Source organism: Mustela nivalis (genome assembly GCF_964662115.1).
Source record: "Mustela nivalis genome assembly, chromosome: 14".
NCBI classification, from domain to species: domain Eukaryota; kingdom Metazoa; phylum Chordata; class Mammalia; order Carnivora; family Mustelidae; genus Mustela; species Mustela nivalis.
In genome coordinates, this window is record NC_139033.1 from 13,564,535 (window position 1) to 13,580,415 (window position 15,881).

A 15,881-nucleotide genomic window follows, 5' to 3' on the forward strand; every position below is an offset into this window, starting at 1 on the left:
CTTTTTTTTTTTAAGATTTTTATTTATTTATTTGAGAGAGAGAGAGAGAGAGAACATGAGAGGAGAGAGGTCAGCAGGAGAAGCAGACTCCCTGCTCAGCAGGGAGCCCGATGTGGGCCTCGATCCCAGGACTCCAGGATCATGACCCAAGCCGAAGGCAGTCCCCTAACCAACTGAGCCACCCAAGTGCCCAAGATGTCACTATTCTCCATCTTACGTTTCCAGCTGATCTACAGATCAGCACAATCTCTATCAAGATCTGCGTGAAACCGTTAATAGAGCAGGCCCAGGAATATTATCATTTCAAAACCCAGCTTCCGAGCTTGGCCCTTGGCTAGGATCTGGGAATTTGTGTTTGGGGAGGGTTCCACCACCCCAACTGATAGGAGTAGCTCGGTGTGTCTAAACTTTATGCAAACAACATAGCTTACCGGCTTTCCTCCTGGGAATATGGAATTTTGCTAGGCACTAGGCAGAAGGTGTCTGCATGACAAGCTGCCTAAAAAAACCTTTGGCGCAGTCTCTAATGAGCTTCTCTCATAGATAACGTTTCACAGACATCATAACTCGTTACTGGGAAGTAATGCTAAGTCAAGCTGGTCACAAAAGACCTTCGATTGTATGATACTTTCTCTAGAGGTCCAGAACAGGCAAATCCACAGAAGAGCATCTACTACATGTGAAGTCTGGAGTGTTGGAGCCAACTGGGCTGTTCAATCAGGCAGTCTTTGAGTTGAACCTCTGAGTTGAACCTCACCGTTGCTACTTGTAAGTTTGAGCAAGTTCCCCAATCTCTCCAAATCCCTATTTCCTCGGTGTATGCTAGGAAAAGGAAAAGTATTTCCCAAGAATGGTGTGAAGGTTAGATGACATAATGCATGAAAAGTACCTGTTGTGGATGTTGTCTATTTTTGGCTATTATAATGAAGTGTTAATAATCTTAACTTTTAGATCCCTCGTAGAATTCAACAATCTGTTGGTAGCTAATTACGGCCCTTCTCTCTCCATTGAGAAATTATGAAAACAATTATGAGTTACAAATTTAGCTCAGGTTCTTAACATGCTCTCTGCAGACCACCAGCACTGGGATCACCTGAGGACTTTCTGGCAATGCAAATTCTTGACCCACTGAATCAGAGACTTTGGGAATGAGCTCTAGCAATCTGCGTTTCCACAGCCCTCTAGGTAATTCTTTTTTTTTTTTTTTTTTTAACTATTTATTTATTTATTTGAGAGAGAGAAAGACAGGGAGAGCATGAGCGGGTGAGGCACAGAAGGAGAGGGAGAAGAAGACTCCTCACTGAGCAGGGAGCACTCTCCATCCCAAGACCCTGGGATCACCTGCCTGAGCTGAAGGCATACAATTAACCCAATTAACCGAATGAGCCACCCAGGCACCCTGCCCTCCAGGTAATTCTAATGCGTGCTCAAGTTTGAAAAACAGTAAGGGAAAGCACAGTGTTCAAAGGGGTGGGTTGAGACCAGACCACAAGTGTTCAAATTGTGATTGACTCTGCCCCTTGTAAACTGTGTGAAGTTAGGCAGGTAAATTGTGCCTTTACTCTGACACATTACGCCAGCTGTAATATGGGGTAATGATACAATCTGGTTTGTGAGATTGTTGGGAAGTGCTTATTATTATTATTATTTTAAAATATTTTATTTATTTATGTATTGCAAGCGGGAGGAGGAGCAGAGGGAGAGGGAAAAAGAGAATCTGCAGCAGACTCCGTGTGGAGCACAGAGCCCAAAGCGGGCTCCATCTCACATCCGGAGACCATGACCTGAGCCAAAATCAAGAGTCGGACACTCAACTGACTGAGCCACCCAGCTGTCCCTATGTTGGCCATCATTACCATTATTATAAGCTATTATTATCACCGAAATATGAATTATAAGCAATTTTCCAAGTTCATATAATTATTGGGGAACAAGATATGGAAAGCTGGATTATCAATGTAGAATATGTTCACAACAAAACTTTTTAAAGTCCCAAGATGTACCATTATACAAAGTTTTAAGAAGAATTTTAAAATACTCTTGCTCTGAGACTTAAGACGACGTCGCAGCTGCACTACCCGCCCCACAGCTGCCTTTGAGTAGAAACCAAAGTGACTGCAAAAGGTCACAAGGTTCTGCCTTATGGTTAAAAAGAGGAAAAAGTGATGTGGAAAACAAAAGTCGTGCTGGGCCACACTTAATAAAAAAGCAGCTATAGGGGCGCCTGGGTGGCTCAGTGGGTTAAGCAGCTGCCTTCGGCTCAGGTCATGATCCCAGCGTCCTGGGATCGAGTCCCACATCGGGCTCCTTGCTCGGCAGGGAGCCTGCTTCTCCCTCTGCCTCTGCCTGCCATTCTCTCTCTGATAAATAAATAAAATCTTAAAAAAATAAAATAAATAAAATAAAAGCAGCTATAAATGTTTGCGAGCTAATGTCCACCAACAGGAAAAGTTCCGATAGCAGCCCCTGGCTGGCTCAGTCACAAAAGCGTGCACCTTTTGATCTCAAGGTCATGAGTTTGAACCTCACTTTGGATAGAAAGGTCACTTAAGTTAATAAAACTTTAAAAAGAAAAAAATAAAGATAAGTTCTATTAGCATATACCTGTGGTCCTGTTGATGTCGTTTTGGCATGTAGGTGAGAGCTGAAGGCCAAGAAAGAATTCTTGAGACGTCTTTGGTGCAAAAAGGTGATTTTATTAATGCAGGGGTACAGGACTTGTGGACAGAAAAAGCTGCTGCCCCGGATTGTGAGAAGCAACTGGTTATATACTCTGGAGTTGGGGGAGGTAAGGAAAAGGGATGTTTTCAGAAGAATTTTTGTTTGCAGGGCACCTGGGTGGCTTAGTGGGTTAAGCCTCTGCCTTTGGCTCAGGTCATGGTCTCGGGGTCTTGGGATCGAGCCCCGCATCGGGCTCTCTGCACAGTGGGAACATTGCTTCCCCCTCTCTCTCTGCCTGCCTCTGCCTACTTGTGATCTCTGTCTGTTGAATAAATAAATAAAAATCTTAAAAAAGAAAGAATCTTTGCTACAAGAGGACGACCTACAAGATATTGGAGGCCTTCTTCATTGTCAGGTTAAGTTTGTTTTTCCCTCCAGTAAAGCCTAACATTAAGATGGGTGGGAGTTTCCTTCTGGAAGTTAGATTTTTACATTTTTTTTCGTTTTATATATATATATTTTATTTATTTATTTGAAAGACAGAGATCACAAGTACGCAGAGAGGCAGGCAGAGAGAGAGGAGGAAGCAGGCTCCCCGCCAAGGAGAGAGCCCGACTCGGGGCTCGATCCCAGGACCCCGGGATCATGACCTGAGCCACCCAGGCGCCCCTGGAAGTTAGGTTTTGGATAAGAATGTTTTTTTTTTTTTCTTGTAAACCACAAAGACATTTTGTAAACTGACAAGACTTGTCAGTGTCTTGCAGGACTGTGATCTCTGTTCGTCAACCACTTGTTTTTCCTTCTCTTAGCTTTAGGGCAGTCAGGACTACCTGAGAAATGTCACACCCGGCCCACCAGGGAGGGAGGGGGTGGGGGAGGTCGTGGGGTGTCAGCTTGTTTTTTGTCTTCAGCTTGCCTTCTGCACCCTCATCACGGTTTTGGTGAGAGGAAGCAGAGTAGGTCTTATGCCCCGCCGGAATACCTGTGGCGCCATTTATTTCCTGAGTGGTACACTCCGTATGGCTTTCTTCATGTTCTCCACGTTATTTTCAGGTCTTTTTACCCTTAAATCTTGTACTGAAACAGCAAGGATTTTGGAGATTTTCCGGTTTGGCTTACATGCTTGAAATCCTGGGTCAGTGACTTCATCTCTAGGAGTTGAAGGCCTTTAGAAAACAATCTGGTTGCAGGAAGGGTGGTACCCAGGGCACTAGTTTTGAATCTGTTTGCATGAGAGCATACTTTTGTTTTGTTTTGTTTTTAGTTAGGTTTTTTTTTTTTTTTTAAGATTTTATTATTTGACAGAGAGAGAAACAGCAGGGAGAGGGGGGAGCAGGCTTCCCACTAGGCAGGAAGCCCAATGTGGGGCTCCATCCCAGGACCCTGGGATCATAACCCGAACCGAAGGCAGATGCTTAATGACTGAACCACCCAGGTGCCCCCCCTTTTTTTGTTTTGTTTTGCTTTTAAACTTAGGTGAGATGTTATTCACAGTCGTGAGTGGATGAAGAAGCATTAAAGGAAATTTTGGCAGATGGGAATACCTTCGTCCACCCCACATTCTAGGCCAGCTCCTGTACCCTGGCATGTGAAAATACACTCCTCAAAGAGTTGTTGAGACAACGAAATGAGCCTAGCCCAGTGCCTGGCAGGTTTGCTTTAAGATTCTAGAACTGTGCAACTTCCAGAGAAATTTCAAGTAGGGGGTCCCTGCTGTCCTCCTGCTTGGTTTGTAAAGTGTTCTGGTTATTAATTTTTAATTATAATTAACCCTTGAACAACACAGGGGTTAGGGGCGTCGCTCCCCTGCACAGTCAGAAATGCACGTATAACTTTTTTTTTTAAAGATTTTATTTATTTATTTGACAGACAGAGATCACAAGTAGGCAGAGAGGCAGACAGGGAGAGAGAAAGCGGGGAGAAGCAGGTTCCCCACTGAGCAGAGAGCCCAATGCAGGACTCCATCCCAGGATCCTGGGATCATGACCTGAGCCAAAGGCAGCGGCTTAACTCACTGAGCCACCCAGGTGCCCGCACGTATAACTTTTGACTCCCCCCAAACTTAACTACTAACAGCCTACTGTTGACCAAAAGCCTTACCAATAATATTAACAATTAACTAACACATATTTTGTATGTTATATGTATTATATACTGTATTCTTAAAATAAAGTAAGCTAGAGAAAATAAAATGTGATTCAGAGGATCATAAAGACATACATTTATAGGACTGTCCTGTACTTACCAAAATAAATCCAGGTGGATCCACAGAGTTTAACCCCATGTTATTCAAGGGCTGGCTATCTCTAGACCTGACCATCAGGGAGATGACCCTTCGAGAAGCCAAGAAGCATATGAAAAGATACTCAACATCACTAATTAGAGAAAATCAAATCAAACCCCAAGGAGGTAACACCCCACACAGCCATTAGGATGGCTATTATTAAAACAACAACAACAACAACAAAACCCAGAAAATGACAAGTGTTGGAGAGGATGCAGAGAATTGGAGCCTTTATCCTTTACTGATGGGAATGTAGAATGGTGCAGCCGATGTGGAAAACAGTATGGCGGTTCCTCAGAAAACTAAAAATAGAATAACCATACCATCCAGCAGTTCCATTTTCCGGTATTTATCCAAAAGAATTGAAAGCAGGATCTGGAAGAGATATTCGTACACTCATGTTCATAGCAGCATCACTAGCGGACCTCTAGCGGAAAGGGGGAAGCAACCCAAATGTCCCCTCAGCAGGTGAATGGAGAAGCAAAATGTGGTTTACGCATACAGTGGAATGACTTTCTTTCTTTTTTTTTTTTTTTTAAGATTTTATTTATTTATTTATTTGACAGACAGAGATCACAAGTAGGCAGAGAGGCAGGCAGAGAGAGAGGAGAAAGCAGGCTCTCTGCCGAGCAGAGAGCCCGATGTGGGGCTCGATCCCAGGACTCTGGGATCATGACCTGAGCCGAAGGCAGAGGCTTTAACCCACTGAGCCACCCAGGTGCCCCTGGAATGACTTTCTGACAATTGCTACAACACGCACGAACCTGAGAACATGATGCTGAGTGAAAGAAGCCAACCGCAAAACACAGATGCTCTACGAGGCCACTCACGTGAGATGGCCAGCGTACTCGAACTCATAGAGACAGAAAGCAAAACCGTGGTTACCAGGGGCAGGGGGACTGAGGAGTTTTACTTAATGGAGACAGATATTCAGTTTTGCAAGATAAGAAAGTTCTAGTCGTTGGTTGCACAGCAGTATGAATATACTTTAACACCACAGAACTGGACACGTAGAAACTGGAAGGTAATTCGATTTCACTGGTAAATTTTATGTTTTGTTTGTTTGACCATATGGTTTTTATTTTTTTTTAAGATTTTATTTATTTATTTGACAGAGAGAGATCACAAGTAGGCAGAGAGGCAGGTAGAGAGAGAGGAGGAAGCAGGCTGAGCAGAGAGCCTGATGTGGGGGCTCGATCCCAGGACCCCGGGATCATGACCTCTGAAGGCAGAGGCTTTAACCCACTGAGCCACCCAGGCGCCCCATGTTTGACCACAATTAACAATTTAAAAAAAAAAAAAAAAAAGGAAAGAACTTGCTGGTCAGGGGGAGGGCTGCTGTTTGCTGCCAGCTCTCAGGTGTAGGACTTCTGAATTCTGAGCTCACTGACACCGGTACACAATTCCCAGGGGTTCTCTGCTGATAACTGAGCACAGCAGGGAGACTAGGACCATGGCATTTGAGCCCAACATGAGACAACTCTCAGGGGCAATCTGTTCTGGGACAACCCACCTGGTGGTCAAGTCTCTGCTGCTGTCTGAGGCTCGGGCTTCCTGCTCTCCTATCCTCTCCCAGACAACAAACCTGCATCCTGATCGGAAGGCTTTCTCTGTGGGGCGCTGCTCCTTCCTTCTCACAGTGTATCCCCACTCATCCTCTTTGTGCTCCTAACTTGGTCTGACCCTCTGTTCACCGGAGGACCCAACTAACACTAGAAACACACGAATATAAGCTCATTGTGAAAAATGTTTAAATGTTACTTGGAGTGAGGGGCGCCTGGGTGGCTCAGTGGGTTAAAGTCTTTGCCTTCCCCTCAGGTCATGATCCCAGGGTCCTAGGATCGAACCCCGCATTGGGCTCTCTGCTCAGCAGGAAACCTGCTTCTCCCTCTCCCACTTCCCCTGTTGCGTTCCCTCTCTTGCTGTGTCTCTCTCTGTCGAATAAATACATAAAATCTTAAAAATAAAATTAGCTTCATTGATTTCTTTTCACGTTTTTAATGTGGTTATTATAAAATTTAAGATGACATATGCGGCTGACATTCTTTCTATGGGACAACACTGTTCTGCACCAGTGTAGTCTGACAAAACTTTCTACAGTGATGGAAATGTTCTGTGTCTACACCATCGAATATGTAAGCCACTAGCTACCACCCCTGTTGAGCACTTGAAATGCGACTCCTCCAACTGGGAAGCTGAGTTTTTAAACTTTAATTAATTAAGTCAGGAGCACCTGGGTGGCTCAGTTGGTTAAGCATCTGACTCTTGATTTTGGCTCAGGTCGCGACCTCAGGATTCTGACCTCAGGGTCCTGAGATTGAGCCCCACGTTGAGCCCTGGGTCAGGCTTCTCGCTGAGCATGGAGCCTGCTCAAGATTCTCTCTCTCCCTCTGCCCTTCTCTCTCCTCCCCCATGCTCACTCTCTCTCCAAAAAAAAATTGTTTTAACTTAATTAAGTTAAACTTTATATAGCCAGTGGCAAGTGGTTAGAGGCTACCAAACTGACAGTAGCTGTACCTCTCGCTCACATATTACACTTGACTGAGGCATACATACATTACACCTTGTATGTTCAGGTGCACAAATATTAGATGCACATCTTAAAATTTTTTAAAATTCAATTTAAATTGTATTATTGGTTTTGGAGGTAGAATTCAGTGATTCACTAGTTGCATACAACACCCACTGGTTGCATCACATCACGTGCCCTCCTTAATGCCCAGCACCCAGTTACCCCTTCCCCTCCCCTCGCTCCCCTCCAGAAACCCTCAGTCTGTTTCCTAGACTTAAGAGTCTCTTATGGTCTGCCTCCCTCTCTGTCTTCGTCTTACTTGATTTTTCCTTCCCTTCCTCTATGTTCATGTGTTTTCTTTCTTAGATTCCACATATGGGTGAAATCATGAGTCATTCATCTTCTCTGACTGACTTACTTCATTGAGCATAATACCGTCTAGTTCCTTTCAGGTCATTGCAAGTGGCAAGGTTTCATTCTTTTTGATGGCTGAGTAATATTCCATTATAGATATGTTACATACATATCACATCTTTTTTTTTTTAAGATTTTATTTATTTATTTGACAGACAGAGATCACAAGCAGGCAGAGAGGCAGGCAGAGAGAGAGATTGGAGGAAGCAGGCTCCCTGTGGAGCAGAGAGCCTGACGCGGGGCTCAATCCCAGGACCCTGGGACCATGACCTGCACCGAAGGCAGAGGCTTTAACCCACTGAGCTGCCCAGGCGCCCCAATATCACATCTTTTTATATATAGCATATGTATACTATATATAAAATATAAAATACATATGTATACATATAAAATATAGTATATATACATGTATATATGTGTGTGCACACACAGACACACACAAACACACATCTTTATCAATTCATCTGTTAATAGACTTCTGGGTTTTTTCCATAGTTTGACTATTGTGGACTTTGCTGCTATAAGCATTGGGGTGCATGTGCCCCTTCAAATCACTATGTTTATATTCTTTGAATAAATACCTAGTAGTGTGTGCAATTACTGGGTTGTAGGGTAGCTCTATTTTTAACATTTTGAGGAAACTCCATACTGTTTTGCAGAGCAGCTGCACCATTAGGTGTACATCTTGATGAATTTTTCGTAAACGTGTAACTCTATAATCACCATCAAGATAAGATATAAAACATTCCCACACCCCAGGAGGCCGCCTTATGCCCTATCCCCATCAGTAACACCCTCCTCCACAAGCAACCTCTATTTTGATCATTATCATCATCACAAGTTAGTTCTGCTTATCCTAGAATTTCCTATAAGGGAAAATGTTTAGTCTGTATTTCTTTGAGTCCAGCTTTTTTGTTGTCCAGCTTTTTTGTTCATGATTATATCCGAGAGATTCAAGCACTTGTAGGATGTTGTAGAAGATCAAGACAGACATATACATATGTATCTCAGAAACTCTTAATTCAAAGACAATTTATTTGAGAGAGCGAGGGAGACAGAGACAATGTAGGAGCTGTGAGGAGGGGCAGAGGGAGAGGGAGACTCCCCACTAATGAGGGAGCCCAACTTGGGGCTGGATCCCAGGATCCTGAGACCATGACCTGAGCCAAAGGCAGATACACAACCAATTGAGCCACGCGGACGCCCCAATTTTGGTTTATAATCTAACACTATTTTATCTGCTTTGGTCATTGGGAGCCTTCAGGGGGCTCCCGTGACATCATCATCATTGGTGAGTGTTTTGTTTTGAGCAGTTCCTTCCTGGCACTACACACTGCTCCAAGCTCATCTTGTATGTTTCTCGCCCCAGCGTTAGACTTGCCTTTTCTCCAAGGAGCACCAGCTACTTTTATTGGAGAATACTAGAAACCAAGATCGGGATGATAATTTGTGCTCACTGCTACTGGGGTGCGCATATATATTTAACAAAATTTTTCCTGTTCTTGTGAAAGACACATACAAATTTACCATTTTAACTATTCTTAAGTGTGCAGTGCAGTGACATTACGTCCATTCAAAATGTTGGGTAACCACCACCATCCATCTCCAGAACATGCTCGTTCTCCCTATACCCATTAAACACTAAAGTTAAACCCACCAACATTCTACTCTCTCTCTCTCTCTCTCTCTCTCTGTGGATTTAACTACTCTAGGTCCTTCATACAAATGGAATAATACAATATTTGTATGATTCCTTTTGTGCCAGCTTATTTCACTTAGCATAATGTCTTCCAGGTTAATCCATGTTATTGCAAAGACCAGAATTTCCTTCCTTTTGGGCACCTGGGTGCTTCAGTGGGTTAAGCCTCTGCCTTTGGCTCAGGTCATGATCTCAGGGTCCTGGGAGGGAGCCCCGCATCGGGCTCTCTGCTCAGCAGGGAGCCTGCTTCCCGCTCCCCCCCACCCCGCTCTCTGCCTGCCTCTCTGACATTTGATCTATCTCTGTCAAATAAATAAATAAAATCTTTTAAAAAAATTAAAAAATTAAAAAAAAAGAATTTCCTTCCTTTTAAGGCTCAATAGTATTGTATTCCATCTACACATAGACCACACACACACACTTTTTTAAACCACACTTATGCATTTTTAACATAAGTATTATTCATTTTTACTCAATAATACATTTTTATTAATATATTTTAAGAAAACGTACTATGAAGAAAGCTACATTTACCTACATGATAAAGACTCAATGAAGACTAGGTAACAGTAAGACATCCTTAGTAATTAGAATGAAACTTCCCTTCTAAGGCTAAGATTAGAGTGAAAATGACATCATTTGCAGGAATCATCCACTTGTAAGGATTGATCTTAAAATGAGTGGCTGAAGAAAACCACTAGACACCCAGCATCAAATTTAAGCACAACTGTATCAACAAATTTCAAGTTGTAACACAATCAAGTTGTAATCTACCGGAATAGAAACATCTGTCAATAAAAGGAAACATGGGGCCCCTGGGTGGCTCAGTGGGTTAAAGCCTCTGCCTTCAGATCAGGTCATGATCCCAGGGTCCTGGGATAGAGCCCCACATCAGGCTCTCTGCTCAGCAGGGAGCCTGCTTCCCCACCCCCCACCTGCCTCTCTGCCTATTTGCGATCTGTCAAATAAATAAAATCTTAAAAAAAAAAAAAAAGGAAACAACGTAATCAGAATACATACATCTATCTGTTTTACAAATATTTATTGATCACATGGTTCTCTCCTCCTTCCCATACAATCTGGGCTTCTGAACTGTGACTCTAATGGCAGGGGACTTTCATTATGCCTCAAGAATCACACAGCATAGGATTGGAGCAGTACATACAGAAGCCTGGGTCACTGTAATTAGCTTGCAAATGGAAGAAGAGAAAGAGAAACAACTTCTGGAAACAAGCCAAGTTTTTTTTTTTTGTTTGTTTGTTTGTTTTTTAAGTAGTCTACACACCCAGCATGGAGCCCAATGCAGGGCTTGAACTCATGACCCTGAGATCAAGACCTGAGCTGAGATCAAGAGTCTGATGCTTAACCAACTGAGCCACCCAGGCACCCCTAGAAAGAGTATTTTATATAGCATCAGAAGCTTAATACCAAAATTAATAGTTCTATACAGAACTGTAGTCCAGATTTTTTTAAGACTTTTTTTTTTTAAAAGATTTTATTTATTTATTTGACACAGAGAGAAACACAGCGAGAGAGGGAACACAAGCAGAGAGAGAGAGAGAAGCAGGCTTCCTGCCAAGCAGACACCCCGATGCGGGCCTCTATCCCAGGACCCTGAGTTCAGGACCCGAGCCGAAGGCAGATGCTTAACGATTGAATCACCCAGGCGCCCCTTAAGACTTGATTTTTTTAAAAAATTTATTTAATTCAGATGGGGTGGGGAGGGACAGAGGGAGAAGGCAAGAGAAAATCTCAAGCACATCAAGGCTCTTAGCATAGAGCCTGACTTGGGGCTTGATCCCAGGATCCTGAGGTCATGACCTGAATTGAAATCAAGAGTCAGACACTGAACTGACAGCCTCAGGCACCCCTTAAGAGTTTATTTTTAAGTTATCTCTACGCCCAACATGGGGCTCGAACCTCTGACCCTGAGATCCTGCTTGACTGAGCCAGCCAGTCACCCTCTGTAGTCCAAATTGAAGGATGTTTTCTATTTTGCCAAACAACTAACTAAAGAGATTGGACAATGGTAGATAACTTTTACTGTAATTTCACATTTCACTGGCTGTTGAAATGGGGTTGTTGATATTGTGAAGCTAGGAGGCTTGTATAAAAAAAAATTATCTAGTTCAACTTGGGAGGAAGTATTTCTCGAGGTACAATGAGAGCTATCAGCAACAGCAGACACCCCCTTGTTCTGCCAACTGGCAGTGCTGTTTCATAGTCTAGGACTACTGAAGCAGGGGAGGGCAGTTCTAATTGTTAAGTTTTGTAAGGGCTGAAGCAGTATAGTGGGATAATTCTTCTAGGATATTTGTTAGATTACACAGGGTAGTTTCATGATAAGCAAATTCTTCCCAGGGGGCCAACATGCCTATGGCCAGACCAATTCTAGCAATCATCACACCTAAAGCCCTTTTGGTTCTATGAGGGACTGTGGGGTGTGTGGGCAAGCAGATAGACAGATGGGTTTTTACGAATCCTAGCATGCATTGTCTAGTGACCCAGGCATTGTTAATGCATTTGAAGGGTAGGGTTTGGCTAGTTGTTTTTCCATAGGGGTTTGCCAATATGGGAAGATAATTAAGGGGGCTGCCGTGGGAGCACAGCAAGATTGATTTGCTCCTGTTTTATCGTCCAGAGTGGTGCTACTGATGATTGGGAAGAAGAGTTGGCACAGAAGGAAGATAGGGGTCTTGCAATGTAAGGTTTATCGAGGTCACAGGAAGGCTAAAACCTAGCATTGGTTTGATTAGAGCAAAAGCTCTTCCAAGAATTCCAATGACAGAGCTTTTGATGAATCATTCCCCTGGAGATTAGTGAACCCAAGCATTGATAATAAGTTTCATGGTTCATCTTCGGCTCTGGGATGTCGGGGCAGAGGGCAGTAGCAGCATTAGGAGAGGTGGATGAGATACAGCTGCAGCTTGATGGATGATAGCAAAAGGTTGAGACTTACATCTGTAGAGACCACACTAGGTCCCAGGTGGACATATCTTACACAAGAAATCAAATTATGGGCATGAAGAATGTCAAAACAGGGAAAGGAGGTTAAAGAAAATGGGGTTAGGGTACTTCAGGGGTGGAGGGGCAAGGGTATTGGATGAGAGTCATCACACGTGATCGTTTTTTTTTTTTTTTTAAAGATTTTATTTATTTATTTGTCAGAGAGAGGTGGGGGGAGAGAGAGGGAGCACAGGCAGACAGAATGGCAGCAGAGGCAGAGGGAGAAGCAGGCTCCCTGCCAAGCAAGGGGCCCGATGTGGGACTCGATCCCAGGACTCTGGGACCATGACTTGAGCCGAAGGCATCTGCTTAACCAACTGAGCCACCCAGGCCTTCCCATCGCACGTGATCTTAATCTGCGAGACAATGTTATTGTGCAGAGAGGAGTGAAGAGGGAGCATTTTGTATTTGGTTGGAGTGTCTGTTGTGACACACCCAGCAGTTCTTAAGGGGGGGTCTCCTGGGCTATGGCTTGGGACAGCTTAACAACAGAGCTGGTATTCCATTCAATCCTCTTTGATGGAACATAGTAGTAGAATATTCTTAACTGGTTTTTCATCTTGAATGTGCATAGGAATTGAGAACAAAGGGTAGAGACTCAGGGAACCTAGGTGGCTCAGTCCGTTAAGTGTCTGCTTTTGGCTCAGGTCATGATCTCAGGGTCCTGGGATCAAGCCCAGTGTCGGGCTCCCTGCTCAGCAGGAGCCTGCTTCTCCCTCTCCCTCTACTGTTCCCCCTGCTTGTGCGCTCTCTCTCTTTCTCTCTCTCAAGTAAAATGGAAATAAAAATAAAATTTAAAAAAACCTTTAAAAAAAAGGGTAGAGACTATAGGGTGTTAGGTCTTATTATTTTTTAAAGTATGTTATTTTTTAAAATAATCTCTATACCCAACATGGGGCTCGAATTCATGACCCCAAGATCGAGTGCACATCTACTGATTGAGCCAGTCAGGTGCCCTGGTGTCAAGTCTTATTAAAGCTTAAAGGTCAGGGTGCCTGGGTGGCTCAGTGGGTTAAGCCTCTGCCTTTGGCTCAGGTCGTGATCTCAGGATCTTGGGATTCAGACCCGTGTCGGGCTCTCAGCTCGGCAGGGAGCTTGCTTCTCTCTCTCTGCCTGCCTCTCTGCCTACTTGTGATCTCTTTCTCTGACAAACAGATGAATGAAATCTTAAAAAAAAAAAAAAAAAAAAAAAAGCCTACAAGAAAGTAAAGGAAGTCTTCGGTTAAGAAGTCTTACGGAGGGAGTACGCAGAGGTCATGAATGACTTCAGGACAATACTGGGTGGTAGAAGAGACACAAGGAACAAAAATGAGAATTCAAGTAAAAGGAAGGTTCTGAGTCTGGTCTGGAATCTTGAGTATCAACTGCTGGCTTTGGACCTTGTCTGCTTCAGTCCCCCTCTAAAAGGGGAGTGACTCTCCTGTCATTTTCAGGATGTGGAGCCTTTTTAAATGAGAAACATGAATCCATGCATGAACCAGCCCCTTGTAGCTTTGCTGCACACAAGGGGGTTAACAATACCGAAGTCCTTTCCTTTACGTCTGTAATGAACATTTAAGTTTATATGTCTTCCAGTATATCATATATATATATATATATATTTATTTATACACACACACACACACACATATATATATATATAGAGAGAGAGAGAGAGAGGTCACTTGCCCTCTACTTTGTTACAAGGAGACATTCTCCTGTACAGAATATATATGAAAGGCCAAACTTATTAAAGATTCATTCTACATTGTGTACCCCAGGAGAAGAAGAAAATACAACCTCAAGAAGATATATATCTGCTTGATATACATATATAGGGTCAAGGTACCCTAATTGGGAATGATTTTTTTTTCTAATAGGTTTTGGCTACTGCTTTTGCTGTTGCTTGCCTGCAAAGAAACGCCTCCATTTTGTGAGAAAACATACAAATCGTTACCACAGGGGAAGTTGGATGAAATCAGTTTGCCAGATGTTAAAAAAACCTGTGGGGAAGAGGAACTTGATGTAACGCAGCGTGATATGGTTTCCCAGGATTGTGCAAGGAGCAAATTGTACATTTTGAAATATTAGTTGGGCAACAGTTGGAGACGGCTTCCAATAGCATTGTTGTGCCCATAGGGCCATTTAATTGTGCCCCAATGTGTCACACAGATGAACATTTGTAAATCAGAAGTTTGAAGCGTCACATCTTTGGTGGCTTGGGTACCATAATGATTGCTCTTGGCTTTAGGGGTATCAAGTTTGAAATGGACTTTGAACTTTTATAAGAGCTAAGCTGGAGGGAAGGAGAATGGTGTCAAACAGTTTTAATAAGTTTTGGAGGTTTTTTTAAAAAAAGATTTTATTTTCAAGTAATCTCTACACCCAACATGGGGCTCAAACCTATTACCCCAAAATCAAAAGTCCCATGCTCTACTGACTGAGCCAGCCTGGTGCCCCTAAGTCCAGAGGATGTCAGGAACCCTGCTTCTAGAGCTTACCAAAACCAGGGATGACCCCAAAAGCATATCTGCTATCTGTATAGACAATGAGAGTTTTTATTATCGATTGGCTCTTTTTAGAGCATGTAATCCAGCTTGTTGGGCCACGTGAAACTTGGATAAAGATTCTGCTTCCATAATTTTTTCAGTGGATACTAGACTATACTGCATTGTATTTTTCTTGATCATTTTTTAAGATTTTATTTATTTGAGAGAGAAAGAGAGTGCATGAGGCAGGAGGAAGGGCAGAGAGAGAGGGAGGAAGCAGGCTCCCTGCTGAGCAGGGAGCCTGATATGGGGCTCGATCCCAGGACCCTGGATCATAACCTGAGCCAAAGGCAGACACTTAACTGACTGAGTCATCCAGGCGGCACCTGATCATCTTTTATATAAGATCAGGGGGATCTGGGCACCTGGGTGGCTCAGTTGGTTGAGTGACTGCCTTCGGCTCAGGTCATGATCCCGGACTTCCAGGATCGAGTCCCGCATGGGGCTCCCAGCTCCTTGGGGAGTCTGCTTCTCCCTCCGACCTTCTCTCTCATGCTCTCTCTCACTCATTCTCTCTCGAATAAATAAATAAAATCTTAAAAAAAAAAAAAAAAAAGATCAGGGGCACCTGAGTGGCTCAGTGGTTAAGCCTCTGCCTTCAGCTCAGGTCGTGATCCCAGGGTCCTGGAATTGAGCCCCACATCAGGCTCTCTGCTCAGCGGGGAGCCTGCTTCCTCCTCTCTCTCTCTCTCTGCCTGTCTCTCTACTGGTGATCTCTGTCAAATAAATAAATAAAATCTTAAAAAAAATAAATAAAAATACTATAAGATCGATCAG

At 43.4% G+C, this 15,881-nt stretch overlaps 1 protein-coding gene and 1 long non-coding RNA gene across 3 annotated transcripts in view; one reads left to right on the forward strand and one right to left on the reverse strand.

Annotated features, from left to right (window-relative positions):
• Positions 1-15,881, reverse strand: part of RILPL2 (Rab interacting lysosomal protein like 2) — a 43,290-nt gene that overhangs the window by 21,249 nt on the left and 6,160 nt on the right. For both annotated transcript variants that reach the window (XM_082698573.1, XM_082698572.1), the window contains 4 exons: positions 10,170-10,254; positions 4,907-4,994; positions 2,835-2,983; positions 2,605-2,674 (listed from right to left, as the gene is read on the reverse strand). The gene's annotated coding sequence lies outside the window, so the exon portion shown is untranslated. The remainder of the gene's footprint in view (positions 1-2,604; positions 2,675-2,834; positions 2,984-4,906; positions 4,995-10,169; positions 10,255-15,881) is intronic.
• On the forward strand, positions 638-1,761 carry LOC309847802. The gene is made up of 3 exons (XR_014302634.1): positions 638-768; positions 1,074-1,185; positions 1,682-1,761. It is a non-coding gene; the product is annotated as an uncharacterized lncRNA (long non-coding RNA).